This window comes from Heterocephalus glaber, unplaced genomic scaffold (genome assembly GCF_053883595.1).
Source record: "Heterocephalus glaber isolate CG9 unplaced genomic scaffold, H.glaber_assembly_v1.0 deba00001724, whole genome shotgun sequence".
Lineage (NCBI taxonomy): Eukaryota > Metazoa > Chordata > Mammalia > Rodentia > Bathyergidae > Heterocephalus > Heterocephalus glaber.
The window spans coordinates 5,474,748-5,485,051 of NW_028258435.1; the positions used below are offsets into that span (position 1 = coordinate 5,474,748).

Below are 10,304 nucleotides of genomic sequence, written 5' to 3' on the forward strand. Positions count from 1 at the left end.
TGATTAAAGGCCATTAGAAGAGAAAAAACATGAAGTATGAAGAAAAAATGTAGAAAAAACAAGTTACAGTGGTGATAGAAGTAGGGGAAAGAGCTCAAAATTTACTAGAGACTTTTTACTGTTCTTACTGTGTTATTTATTTTTTATGTATAATTAATTCTTTTTCTTTTTTTTTTGACAGAGTCTTGCTATGTGGTTAGGATGGCCATGAACTCACAGAATCCCTCCTGCCTCATCCTCTGAAGTGCTGGGATTACAGAAGTGTGCCACTATGCCAGGCTTGTGGAATTGATTCTTGTAAACAATTTAGTGCTAGTAAGTTTTTCAAAAGTATAAATATTCCAACCTGGTCCAACAGAACAGCGAAGGGTTCTACTTTCCAGCAACAAAATACTGGTCCCTCTGAAGACACTCCCGCACACTCAGAAAAGGTTTCCCTTGTCAGGGAGTATCCTGGCTTTATACCCAGACAACATTCTGATTTAATCAGTATCCACAGAATATAATCATGGGGATTAATTCCTGGTTTCTCTTCCCACTTAATCCACTTAATCGCTCCTTTATTTATTTATTTATTGGTACTGGGGATTTCGAGGCAGGCGGCAGAACCATTGAGTTAAATCCCTGGCCCCATGCCTCTCGCTTTCTTTTTCTTTCTTTCTTTCTTTCTTTTTTTTTTTTTGGCACTGGGAATCGAACTCGGGTCCTTGTGCTTGCGCAGCAGGCAGTGAAACCACTGAGCTAAATCCCCAGCCCTAAACTAAATCCCGGCCTGCCTCTTACTTTCTTAATGTCAATTAAATCAAACTGAACTAAGGAGTTGAAAATCAAGGGGTGAGAAAAGACAAGATAGGCAAATATTAAACAAAGGAAGCCAAAGTAGCAATCCCTAAGTAATGAATATGTTATAGAACCATTAGGGACAGTCTGTAGTTATTGAAAAGAAAAACTTCCTAGGAATATATGACAAGGATGAGCTTTGTACACTTAGCCACACAGCAGTGAAGATAGAAAACAAACACTAAGCCGGGCATGGTGGCACATTCCTGTATTTCCAGCTACTTGGGAGGTTGAGTGTCTTAGTTACTTTTCTCACTGCTGAGATCAAAAGTAGGAAAAGATTATTTTGACTCACGGTTTGCAGAGGTTTCAGTTTATAGCTGGCTGGCTCCAAGACAGGATAGCACAGCAGAACAGCATCACAGAGGAGAAACACTTCAAGTAGAAGGCAGCAAGGCAGCAAGTTAAATGCAAAGTGAGCCAGAGCGGGAGGATGAGGCCGGACTGCATCCAAGGGCTGTGGTGACAAGATCAGCGCCCGGGCACAATACGCTCTTACCCGTCGTATCCCGCCATGTTTGGACAGACCCGCTGTGAAGTCCTGGGAAAACCACCCACTCAGCAGGAGCACATGGTAGGAGAAACCGTGACCCAGGAAACACCTAGATAAACCGTCTCCCTTTCCTTACTCCTGGTGTGATGAAAAATCACCCATTTTGCAGATCATACAGCTTTGCCCTCGGCCTACACCTGTCCTCTTTGCAGCGGGCAGAAGGCTGGCTGGAGCGGGCCCTCCTTTTGCAGCTGGCTCCCTGGTCTCCTCCCTGAGCCTGCTCGGGCCAGCGCTCCTCTGACCTGTCCTCACCCCGAGTGACACTGGGGACAGGCTCTTTCGGGGCCTCTGATCTAGGGACTGCTGGTACCCCTTTCATCTCGGGGCTCTTGCTCAGTGCTTAGGTCCTCCTGAAGGAAAGTGGGGCCTCCTGCGCGCCCCCTTGTGGGAGGGTGGCAGCACGTGATTTCTCATCATTCCATGCAGTGCTAAGAGCTCTGGGCCAGGGGTGTTTTTTCTTTTTTTACCAGGGGGTATTTTTATGCTTGGTGTTTTGTTTGCTTGGGATACTGGGGGTTGGGCCAAGGCCCTTTGCACTGAGCTATATCCCCTGCCCTTTTAAAAATTATTGTTTTAATTTTGAGTAGCATCTTGCCAAATTGCCCAGGCTGGGGGCCCAAACTTGCCACCTTCCTGCCTCAGCCTTCCCGAGTGCTGGGATCACAGGCGTGTGCCACCATGGCCAGCAGGGAATTCTCTTCTGACACACTCACCCTCACCCACTGACCGAGCATCCACACTGACCCTACTAAGGGTTAAAAACTTTTTCCCTTGGGAGGAGGTCCGGGGCACTCCCCTGGCAGCCACCTGGCTCAGAAGCTTGGACAGGCAGGTTGGGGATCAAGTGCTTGTCACCCCCAGCTTTGGGATGGGCTTTGAGCCCCACAATGAAGGTGTGGTGCCACCAGGGGGTGCCCTGACCCCTCACTTAGGGCTAAGGGTTCGGGGCTCAGGCAGGGAAGGCTGTGCCCTCAGGGCTGGGGACCAGAAAAAAAATGCTGACAGAGATATCTGGGCCTTGCGAGCCAGGGCATGGTGACCCTGAAAGCCAAGGAGCCCTGTGCTTGAGACACAGCACCCTCCTTGTTGTGCCTGGACCCGGATCTGCCAGAAAGGTCCCAGTTTCAACTTGCAGTCCCCTGAGGTTTTCCTATCAGAGTCCGGTCCCCTCCTCCTCCTCCTCCTCCTCCTCCTCCTCCTCCTCCTCCTCCTCCTCCTCCTCCTCCTCCTCCTCCACCTCCTCTCCTCTCTCCTCCTCTTCCTTTTTGTGCAGTACTGGGGATGGAACCCAGGGCTTTTGCACTGATCTACATGCCTGGCCCTTTCTTTATTTTTTATTTTGAGACAAGTTCTCACTCAGTGGATAAATTCCCCAGGTTGAGTTTGAACTTGTGATTCTCCTGCCTCAGCCTCCTAGACAGTTGGGATTACAGGCCTGCACCACCACACCTGGCTCCACATCCCATCCCATCCCATCCCATCCCATTCTTTTAAAGATCTGAGAGATGGCTGGGGATGTAGCTCTGGGGCGCCTCGCCTGCCTCGAAAGTGCAAGGTCTTGCATTCAATCCCTGGTAGCACAGAAAAAAAAAAATCTGAGAGAAAGCTAGCAAGGTTCCCGAGGCCACTGTGTGAGCTGGGTACCTGGGTATGCAGCCACCTGCGTGGGAACCTTGCCCACGCAGTGCCAGGGGCAAATCACGGTGACACTGAGGTCCTGGCAGCCACACAGATTGGGGTGGTGGTTGTCTCTACAAGTCCCTTGAATCACAGAAAAGGGCCCACGGCTGCAGCCAGTTTTCTTCACCCCTGGGCTCTCCCTGGGTTCCGGGGACATCTGCTCTCTATGCACAGTGAAGTCTCACCACCCAGCTGGCCCACGCTGGTGTTCAGCACGGTGCTGTCCAGCTGAGTGCCAGCCCAGAACTGTGTCTCCATGCCTGGCCTAGTGGTACACACCTCTAAACCCAGCACTAGGAGACTGAGACAGGAGAATTGCAGGGGCCAGGGCCAGCGCCAGCCTGCAGAACTTACCAAGAGTCTGTCTCAAAATAAACATTGCAAAGGGCTGGGGATGTTGCTCAGTGGTAGAGCACCTCTGGGTTCAGTGCTCAGTACTGGAAAAAAAAGAAAGGAGGAAAGAAGGAAGGGAGGGAGAGAGGGAGAGAGAGAGGAAGGATGGAAGGAAGGAAGGAAGGAGGAGATTCATCCAGGTGCAAAGGCTGGGAGAAGGCCTGATAAGAACTGAACAGGGCAGCTATTTAAAATCCACAGGCAGGAATGATGGGGTACCCGGGCCAAGTTGCCCCCAACATCAGAGGTGCTCCGTCTGCTGTACTAGAATCCAGGCTGCTCTTTTCCCTCTCGTGGAGCTGTCCCATTCCAGCTGGGTGGGGGCTCCCCCGACCCACGTGGAGATGACTGATGAGCCACATGACCTGTGCCACGTGAGGTCAGGTGGAACAGGGACTGCTCTTTGTCAGCGTCACCCATGTGGGAGCCCAGACTATTTCTACCATCCCTGGAGCAGTCAGATGTTTTGGTTGGGTTTCCTGGGAACACACAATCTGTGTCCCAGCAGGTGCTCTATCTGCATCATGGATCTGCAGAGAGGGGACAGAGCTGGCCTGGGAGCTGCGGGCTCAGCATGGCAACCACTGCACCCGGGATTGATGACTCTTGATTCCTGCAGAGGGACTCTCAACAGGAAGAGGTCATGGTTTACAGGGTGTGATAGAAAAATATGGTGAATGTTTAAGCTTTCAAAATTGATTACAGGAAAATACCCATCACCATAATCCCCCTCAAAATCCTCCCCTCGCTTCCAGCACCCTCATCCCATCGTCCTTGTCAATTTCTGCAGCAGCTCTGGTGTCCTCTTTCCTGAGGGTCTTTAGCTGCGCTGTCCTGGCTGCCTCGATGTCCTGAGTGGATTCAAAATGTCTCCCTTTCCTGGTCATTGTGGCTTTGGGGAAGAGCCAGGAGTCACAGGGGGCCCGATCTGGTGACGAAGGTGGATGAGGACACAGCGCCGTGTTTCTCCAAGCTGCCTTCCTGTTAGATGGCACCTGGCAGCACCATTCACTGTCGTGTTGGTCACACCTTATAACCCTGTGGCCTTCGAAGACAACGGAGCACAAACAAGTGCAAAAGAAAAACAAACAAAAAAGTGGGGGGGGGGGAGCCAGCACCCTGTGGGAGAGTCAGGGCTTCCTACCACCCAGTCACTGTGCCTGTGAGAGGATTCAGGCTGGGAGACCTCCTGTCCTGCCCAGCTGGGTGTGGCAAGGTCAGGCACTGAGAGCTCAGGCTCTGGATGACAAGGACCTGGATTCCCGGGCTGCATGGACTTGGGTGAGTTACTCAACTTCTCTGTCTCTTGGTTTTCTCCTTGACAAAACCGCCTCTGTCCCCTCCACCATGACCCTGGGTTAAGGACAGGGCACAGGCACAGGCTGGCCCAGTGGGTGTCATCTGCTCCAGCCCCTCATGCCACAGAGGAAGAGAGCCATGCCTCAGGAGCCACCATCTGCCTGGCTTTAGTCTGAGGAGTCAGCACATCCATCTGTGCTGAGCTCCCCCTGTGAACATCCCTCAGAACGTCCCGTGCCTGAGTTACCTGTGCCTGGAGTGTGTTGTTACCGTACCAACCCATGAGGACCCTACTGCCACTGTGTGTGGCACCAGAGCTGGCTTGAAACTATGACTTTTTTTTTTTTTTTTGGTACCAGGCATCGAACTCGGGACCTTGCACTTGCAAAGCAGGGACTGGAACCACTGAGCTAAATCCCTGGTCCAAAACTATGACTTTTTAAAAGTGAAAGTCTTTTTAGGAGGTGTTAACAATGGACAAAGTTCTTAAATGGAAATTTAACCTATTTTAACATATCATTTGGGAGGTATAAAATGTAGAAAACCAAAGCACATAAATAAACCTCTCGAAATCCCAGGTCATGAATGGTGCCTCTACAAATTATTTACATTAGCCAGGAATGGTGGTGCATACCTGTAATCCCAGCACTCGGGAGGCTGAGGCAGGAGGATGGTCATGAGTTTGAGGCCAGGCTGGGCTACATAGGGAGTTCAAGGCCAGCCTTGAACCCTGTCTGAAAAAACAACAAAAAAAATTATTTACATTGTTCTTTCAAGGTTTTTCTTTGAATTTTTTACTTGAACTAGTTGAGATCATGCTCTCTATATAGTTTTTAATCTGGTTTTTTGTGTAAATTATATTCATCATATGTGTATTTTGAGAAGTTGGATTCCAATGAGAAGCAGTGGTGTGTGATTCTGGAATTCTGGTCATAGCCCCTAGACAGCGGGAACAGTGGGTTGATGGGAAAAGGTAGGCCATAGGCAGGATCAGTGAGTGATCGTTTGAGGCCAGAACTTGTGAGCAAATGATGAACCAACGGTTCAAGAGAAATCTAGAAGACACTTTCCATCAAATGGTGGAGAGTCTTGGATAACATGCTAAGGAATTTTAGTTTCTTCTCTTTTCATTAGTGGACATTACACTTCCCGTTGCACATATGTAGAAAAAGACAGCTAAGTGTGGTGGCACACGCCTGTAATCGCAGCACTTGATAAGCTGAGGCAGGAAGATTGCTGCACATTTGAGGCCAGGCTGGGCTACATGGTGAGTTCAAGGCCAGTCTGAACTACAAAACAAGACCCTGTCTCCAATAAATAAATAAATAAATAAATAAATAAGACAAATGAAAGCAAATATTTAGAAATAATTCACAATCCACCTGTCCAGAAATGATTGCTATTGATGTTCTGATTCATGTATATTCTTTTTTTCCTATGCACATATTTCTTTTTTCTTCTTCCCCCAGACAGAGACATAAAAATATGCATTTTTTTTCTAATCTGCTCATAATTTCATTAATACCTTTCTTGGTTGCTGAAAAAAATTTGGGTCGAGGTGGTAAGACAGAATCCTACTATGTAGTTCAGGCTGGGCTTGAACTCACTATGTAGCCCACACTGACCTCGAACTCACAGCAATCCTCCTGCCTCAGCCTCTTGAGTGCTAGGATTACAGGCATGCACCAGCATGCCTGGCTAAAATTTTCTGGCAATAATGAGTTTTAAATATTTTCTACACTGAAACTCTACAGGAAAATCCTACCCAGAATCAGACACAGAAGATTAAATTTCTCATGGTTTCTCTTGCCTAAGAAGTGCAGAGTATAAGTAATTTGAAGAGCAAAATAAAAGATAGATGTTAGGAAACAGGGAGGTGGAGCTTTTCGAAATGAGAATGGGCCCTGGGGATGGAGGGAGAGTGAAGGGAGGGAGGAGATGGGGAAATAAAAAGGACTAAGATGCAGTATGTGCATGCACCAACTCCCTACAATGAAGGCACTCATGATGTATTGCAAACATGCATTAATAAAAAACGTTTAAAAAAAATCCTACCTTGAACTTTGACTTCCAGAACACTGTGATCAGAAGGCAGGGGGGGTCGTGTGACTCCCTGTGAGACTCCTTGCCCTCTTTCTGGAAGCCACTGTTGCATAATCTCATTTTTATGGCTGTGCTGTAAGAAAAGGCACCATGTACTTAATCAGCTGGTTTGGCTGTGCCCAATTTTTCCCTTTGTAAATGATACTTCATTCTTTAACCACCTCCCATTATTATTTCTCCATGAAGGTTTTAGAACATGGGGTATGACATAATCAAAGGTCTTATGTGAGGACCAAATACAGTAAAATCTTACTTAAGTGGGATTTAGGGAGCCATAACCTCTAATTAACCAATTTTCTTTTGCTCAACTTTGGGAACATAAATAAATTCTCTCTCTCTCTCTCTCTCTCTCTCTCTCTCTCTCTCACACACACACACACACACACACATGCATGCACGGATACACACACATAGAGCTAGAAATAATGATAAATTTAACAAATATGTCAAATAACAATTCTAAGAACTGTAAAAGATTGTTGAAATTAAAGTAGGTGAGTATAAATGGTGGCATATACTATCTATATTCATGGATTGAAAGACTCAAGATTGTTAAAGTTTGAGTTCTCTACCCTCAAGTTGATCCATAATTCAACACAACAATAGGCAAACTCTTATCAGGGCTTTTCAAAAAATTAGTAAGCAAAGCTAAATTTTTATCTGAGTATCGCCATTACAATTTTGAAATGAAAGGAAGGGAGAGGACTTTGTTTCATTTCAAAACCTACTATAAAGCTAACTATAATCGAGATAGTTTGGGGGCCAGGGATTTAGCTTAGTGGTTCTGCCACCTGCCTTGCAAGCACAAGGTCCCAAGTTCGATCCCCAGTACCAAAAAAAACCCAAAAAAGTTTGGTATTCAAGTAAAAGTTGGTATATAAGTGGAATGAAGTAAAAAGTCCAGAAAAAACATATATATAGCCAATACAATTAAATATGGGAAAGAATAATCCCAATAAAAATGCTGAAATAATTGGCTGCTTTATGGAGAAAAATGAATATTGATTTTTATCTCACAGCATATTTGAAAATTAACTTTTTTTTCTTTTTTTTGTTTTTTGAGACAAAGTCTCACTATGTAATTCAGGCTGATCTCGAACTCACAGCAATCCTCCTGCCTCAGGCTCCCCAGTACTGGGATTACAGGCATGTGCCAACATGCCCAGCTTGAAAACTAATTTGAAGTGGATCCTTGACCTAAATATAAGAGCTGAGACTATAAACTTTCAAAACCAAAAAACAACCAAACCAAGAGAAACTTAGTAATGCTGGAGTAGGCCAAGATTTTAAAAATAGGATACAAAATGCAAGAACTATAAAAGAAAATAATCAACAACTTGGACCTGGTTGAAATTAAAAATGTTTCCTTGTGTGGTGGCACACATCTGTCATCCCTGCACTTGGGAGGCTGAGACAGGAGGACTGAAGGAAGTTCAAGGCCAGCCTGAATTGCATAGCAAGACTGTCTCAAAAAATCATAAATAAATAAATCTGCTCCTTGAGACTACCATTACGAAAGTAAAAACCAAGCCAAATCCTGGGAAACTATGTTTACAAAAAAATCCAATGAATGACTGTTATCCAGAATATATAAACGCAACAATAACAAAGAATAAGCCTGGTGTAGGGGCGCAAGCCTGTAATCACAGCATTTGGGAGTCTGAAGCAGGAGGATCGCTGCTAGTTTGAGGCCAGCCTGAACTATAGTGAAACCCTATCTCAACAAAACAAAAAGAAACCCAAAAAACAAAAGACAAAACCCCAAACAACAGGACTTCCAGATGGCAGAATGGTCAACAGCAGAGAAACAGCCTCTCTGAGAGTTAGCGTCCAGACACTGTAATATAGCAGCATAAAGAGAAGGAGTGGGGAAGTGGGTCCCGGGGACCCAGCAAGGATCTCAAGTGAGAACTGAAGCCCGTGGGGAGTGAGGAGAGAGACCTCAATGCAGAAGGAGGAGGTGGGAAACAGCACTTTCTCCTTGAGTCCTGACTCACTGCATGGGAGTGGCAGCTCGAACCTGCAGACCCACAGTGACTACTGGTGACCTCAGAGGCCTCCACGGAGAAACGCACCAGTGGAATGGAGCAGTGGATGCAGCAGATTGCAGTGGCTGGTGAGTTATTCGGGTTCAGGTGTCCCCCAGGAGAGGGAGATTGGCCAGTAGCCATCTTGGAGAGAAGCCTACTGAGCTCAGAACTCAGAGCAGCTGTGGAATGGCTCCATCAGGGTGAGATAGAACCGAATTCAAGCCGGCAGGAGGCACACGGAGTGTTGCAAACTGAATAAAACAGGTTCCAGCCTCACAGCCAGAAACCAGCCTGAACTTCAGAAGAACAAAAGCTACAGGTTTGCTGGGATTATCCACTACCCTGCCATAAATCTTCAGCTCGTTTACTGGGATTAATCAACACAATCTGGGCTCTGTCTACTCATGCTGTCTACTAGTGACAGCAGAGACATGCCTTGAAGTGGATATTTTCTTCTTCTTTTTTTCTTTTCTTCTTTTCTTTTTTTATTGTTCTTGTTTTTATGAGTGTGAACATTGTTTCTAGTTTTTTGTTATCATTGTTCTGTACTTATTTTCCTTTCTTCTCCCTTTCCCTCCTATCTTCTTCACTTGTTTCCCCAAATTTGCATAATCTTCCTTTGTCCTCCAGCCTTGCTTCTAATTTCTTCCTCCAATTCTATTTCTCCATTTTCCCCCCAACCCCTTTTCAATTTTAAATTTTCTCTCTTGAGTGTAAAATTGCCTTTCTGAGGGCATATTTACTATATACAATTTTCTGGTTTGTTTTAAATTTTATTTTATAACCACAAATATAGTTCATATGGTTAAAGGTGGCAAATTAATAGTTACAAGTTTGTTATTTTCCAGGCTGTGTTCAATGCTATTATTATTGCTGGTTGTGCTACTTTAGCCAAGGTGACATAAGTGTTCTAACCAGTTGTTCTCCCTGGTGTGCCAAGACTGAGATTGCCTGAGGGTCATAAACAATACTACAGGCTAATGCCAAAGAACCAGGGGCTAGGCCAAATAGGTAGCAATTGCGTATCCCCAGTAAATTGAAGAGGTAGGATCGTGCAACAGACTCAAAACCCAAAAGCCAGCTACATGTGAAAGACATCTCTGAAAAGTAATCATTTCCTAAGAGTTCTAAATACTAGCAATAAAGCGACCTGCCATAAGCAAATTGCAAGCATCAACTCAGGAATTAAACGAAATATACATATATATAATTACTAGACACTTAAGCAAAATTCAACCCCAGACTTCCAACTCACCAAAGGCAAATGGTGCTGGAAAAACTGGCTTTCCAAACGCTGAAGATTAAAACTAGACCCATATCTCTTACCATGCACTAAACTAAAATCAAAATGGATCAAAGATCTAAATAGTAAAGCAGAAAGAGTAAATCTGCTGGAAGAGAGAATA

The 10,304-nt window shown here is 45.6% G+C and overlaps 1 long non-coding RNA gene across 1 annotated transcript; it reads right to left on the bottom strand.

Annotated features, from left to right (window-relative positions):
* Positions 1 to 2,639: 2,639 nt before the first annotated feature.
* LOC147821643 (uncharacterized) lies at positions 2,640 to 7,232 on the bottom strand. The gene is made up of 3 exons (XR_015446743.1): positions 6,821 to 7,232; positions 5,400 to 5,499; positions 2,640 to 4,511 (listed from the first exon to the last, which is right to left on the bottom strand). It is a non-coding gene; the product is annotated as an uncharacterized LOC147821643 (long non-coding RNA).
* Between the last annotated feature and the right edge of the window lie 3,072 nt (positions 7,233 to 10,304).